This window comes from Curcuma longa, chromosome 16 (genome assembly GCF_044706935.1).
Source record: "Curcuma longa cultivar G26 ecotype Majalengka, Jawa Barat chromosome 16, ITB_CL_G26_1.1, whole genome shotgun sequence".
Classification (NCBI taxonomy): Eukaryota; Viridiplantae; Streptophyta; class Magnoliopsida; order Zingiberales; family Zingiberaceae; genus Curcuma; species Curcuma longa.
Genome location: NC_133876.1, coordinates 3,955,860 through 3,960,537, shown reverse-complemented (window position 1 = coordinate 3,960,537; position 4,678 = coordinate 3,955,860).

Below are 4,678 nucleotides of genomic sequence, written 5' to 3'. Positions count from 1 at the left end.
GCTAGAGGGGGTGAATAGCAATTCTTCAAACTTTTCTGCAAAATTATTAGCGGAAGCAAAAATAAAAACAAAAAAAAGAGCACAATCGCTAACCCGATTTGTTTACTTGGTATCCACCTCTACGAGGTGACTAATCCAAGGATCCACACACACAGACGACCTTTTCCACTATGAAAATCCTCCTTTTCAAAGAACACTTTGAAGGCGGAGAAACCCTCACAGAATCAGCCTCTTCCTTTCACAAATATAAGTGAAGTTTGAGGAAGAGGAAAGAGAGTTTACAAATTCAGAGTTGTGCCAGAAAGATGAAAAATGAATTGTTGTTTTCTTCGGCGTCGAACTTCTATTTTTATGTAATTCCGTACATCAGTCGACTGCTCCAAGGGCCAGTCGACTGATGGGCTTCAACGACTCTTTAATTTGCATTTAATTAGCCAGCTGTCAGCCCAACGGTCGTCTATCAGTCGACTGCACCATCACCAGTCGACTGATGCCAGTCGACTGATCGAGTCGACTGATTTTTCTGTTTGAGCACCAGTCGACTGATGAACAGTGTCAGTCGACTGATCAAGCTGAAACCTCTGTGTGTGCTTCTGATCAACCATCAGTCGACTGCATGAACAGTGCCAGTCGACTGATCAAGCTGAAACTCCCCTTTCAGCTTCTTCTTCAGCCCTTAGCCTTGACGCAAGCCTTCAAACGTCTTCCACAAGCCTCGTGCCCTTCCTTGCACTAGCTTGAGACGTTTCCCTCAGCTTCGTCGTGCTAAGTCTTCCTTTGCCAAGAGGTTCGCCAAGAGGCCTCCTCTGGGACTTCATCCTTTGCCAAGAGGCCTCGCCTCCGGGACTTCATCCTTTGCCAAGAGGTCGCGCCTCCGGGACTTCACCAATTGCCAAGACTTCATTCCTGGACTTTCCTGTGGACTCAAACCACACAAGTTAGATCACCAACATTGCCTAACTTAAACTCATTTTAGCCAAACATTAAAATCCAAATCACTTGGGGCAAGATTGCACCAACAGCACCATATGAAGAAAAGATATTGGTGAAAGAGGGTTACAACACCATTCGACCACTATTCTTCGACAGAAATAATTTTCCATATTGGAGGAGTCACACAGATATTGATATGTGGTTAGCCATGACCAAAGGTTTTACAGCACCAAATTTGAAAGATGGCAAGATTCTAGAATTTGAAAGGTGGACTGTCGAACAAAATTAGAAGACAGTCCAAGGCAAAGGCAATCATAATTCTATAGTGCGGATTGACTTCTCAACAACTAAACAAGGTTGGTACATTCAACAGTGCCAAGAACGGTGGGATAAGCTATAGAGTTGAATGAAGGAAATAAGGATTCTAGAATTGCCGAAAGAGGCATTCTCATCAATCAAATATATAACTTTATGATGAAAGGAGGTTAAACAGTCAACTAGTTTCACTAGAGGTTCAGGGAACTCCATAATGGACTCCATTCGATTAGAGAACATGGAGAATCGAGATCTCATCAGGTACGCATTGAAAACTTTTCCTAGAAATTCCTATTGTCGTCTAAGATGGATTCCTACAAGATTTCTAGGGATTTGTCAATTGTCAAGTTAGATAAATTATTTTATGAATTAGAGTTGTATGAACAAGTTAATTCAAGCCATAAGGAGAAAGGCATAACTTTAGTTGTTGGTGATAAAGGCAAGAAGAAAGAAAATAAGGAGAAAGAGAAGAAGAAAGAACCCTCCTCTAAATCAGAATAAGCAAGTGACAAAGAGGAGGAGTTCTTATCTAGTGAAATGGCGAACTTTGTGTGAAAAATAATGTGTCATAGTCGTAGATACAACAAAAAGGATGTGAAGAGAATCTTCAACGACAACAAGAAAATGGGTAAGTCTCCTACAAAATCAAAATTCAAATCTAAAGTAGTTTACTTTGAGTGTAATTGGAAGGGATGCTTTAAAGTTGATTGCATGAAGCTAAAGAAACAAGATGACTAGATGAAAAAGAAGAATACATTAAAGACTACTTGGGATGACACTTCTTCTAGATCATCGGAATAAGAAGATGATGGAAAGACAACAAGGCATTTGACACTCATGGCCTTAAACAAAGTAGAGAATAGCTTAATTATGGATGAAAGAGAAGAAAGGTAAGATCAAAATGGGGCTTCTTCAAGTGAGTCATCATCTAGTGATGATGATATAAACACTTCAAAATTAGATAAGTTATATACCACTATTGCATGCTTAACAAATGCTTTAGCAAGATAGAAAAGTAACATAAAAGCATTGCAAATTGATTTAAAAATAGTTAAGGAAGAAATCATTTCATTTTCTACTTGTAAACATTAGGGAAATTATTCTATTTGAGTTGAAGAACTCAAAGAGGAAAATTCTACTATGAGGATACAAGTAGAAGATTTGAGAAGAACATTAGAAAAATTTTCTTCTAGTTCGAAATGTTTAGACATTATTTTAGGAGCCTAAAGATCTATGTATAACAAAGCTGGAATAGGATATAGACTCATGCAAAAGGAGGTAAAATTCATGTCATTGATCAATAGTAATGCAACCTCTAGGATTAAATTACAAAGGCATGGGTTACCTAAAAGTTTTGTAGTTAATGCTACTAGACTCAATATTTGTTGGTGCAATCGGCCTCTAGAGTTTTGATAGTTTGGTTTAAATAATATGTTTAAGAAAATTTGGTCAAGGGTGACCAAGTTGAGTGTAGAGTCCAATCCAAGCAAGTCGTGGTTGAATTAAAGCTTAGAAGCGAGTGAGAAGTTTAAGTAGGACCAGATACTTGGCAGTTGGTAGAAAATTCTAAGGGAGTGAACCTTAGGTGTGAAAAATTTTGGCGGAGTGAGCTCCAAACAAAGAAAAAATTCTAAGGAAGTGAACCTCAAGTGATGAGAAGTCTTGAAGAAGTAACTCCAAGGAAGGGAAAAATCTTAAGGGAGTGAAACATAGGTAGTATAAGTTCTAGTTGGGAATCAAACAGTGAAAGTCTTGGTTGGGCTAGCTAGAGGAAGACCTAGTTAAGAACTAAGTTAAGTTCAAGAGGGTTAACTGGGAGTTGAACACTTGGCAGTGGAAGTCAGGAGGTGAGTCAGCTGGAAGCTGAACATTTGGCAAAAAGATAAGTCTTGGAGGAGTAAACTTCAAACAAATGAACATAGTATATTAGGTATACCACGTACTAAGTTTTGTATATTTTCTTGTTGCTTGCATGTTTTACCTTGCAAGAAGCAACAGCTGGACAAAGGCTCAGACAATTGACTGGACCAGTTGGGAACTGATTCGGACGATCTAAACCATGGTCCGATCGATCGAAAAGTCTGATAGATCTGACCTTCCAGTCGACCGAAAGTCGACATGATCAAGTTCGCATGAGTTGGTCCAAAAATAAGTTGTGATCGATTTTTAGGTGATTGGAGGGTGTTCTAGTTGATCAAAAGGTCAAGACTTTACTCAAAGGAGATTGAGATGTAACTAAGTCAGTGGAGGTCCAGTCGACTGGAAGAGTACTGATCAAGTTCTATAAAAGAGATACGAGGCAGCCTCTTTCGACATCACTTGCAATCAAAATTCTCTTATTCTATTCTTCGAAAACATGCTCAAGTTTTACTTGTGTAGTCTAGAAAGGCCCAAGAGGAGTGTCGCGACACATAGGGTTTCTAGCAGATTCATCATGGGTTTGTCTTTATTGTTTATGCTTTTACTTATTACTACTCTTTTCTATGTGTGTGTTTGTTCTTACAATCCTATAAAAGGTTTCTCCGCCTTTGGAAGATTTTCAAAAAGTAAAAAAAATCACTAGTGCTCACGATTGAGACATAGGTGGAGTAGGGACCCGGGGTTGCCAAACCACGTTAAATATTTGTGTTCATTGTCTTTTTGTCATGTTCTTTTTATTCTGCTCCGTTTCTAACTAACTCAGATAAAGAAAATGATGAAAAGATGTTATCTCCAGTCACCCTCCTTTAATGACAAAATAGATCCTACAAATGGTATTAGAACAGAAGGCTTTTCACTAGACTAATCACTTGAGAAGCAAGTTAGAGGTAAATTTTTTATTGTTTCTTTTCTTTTATTATTTTTATTAAGAAAAAGTGTAGAAAATATAGAGCTCGAAGGAAAACTTGGTCGATGCATCTACAAGCCACCTTCATACGAGACGAAGTATTTTGAATTCTAGAGGTCGGCAATGGAAAAATTCATCCTAATAGGAGACTTCAACAACTTGGTCGCCCTAAAGCAACCATCCACCCAAATTATAGAAGTAGATAGAAAGGTAACAAAAATTATTTTAAATATTTTACCTAACCAAGTTGTTTGTAAATTAGGGAAGTACGATAATGCCTATGACCTTTGGACTCGATTGATCAAGCTTCAAGAGAATTTAGCGAAGCTAGAAGATTAAGTCAAACTCGAGTCCAAGTTATCCTCAGTCAAAGAGGAGATAAAAGGGAATGATTTTAAAGTTAATTTAAAATTACACATAATTTATTTTAAGTGTAGGAAAAGAGAGCACTATAAAAATAAATGTCGTACTTATAAGAATCGATCTACACAATTAGCAGCAAAGAAGGTGTGAGCAATTATGGTAACTGCCCACGGAGTGCACGTTGTGCACTCCGTGTGATGCGCTTCGTGTGAGGCCTCCCCCTATTAAAAGGGAGAGGAA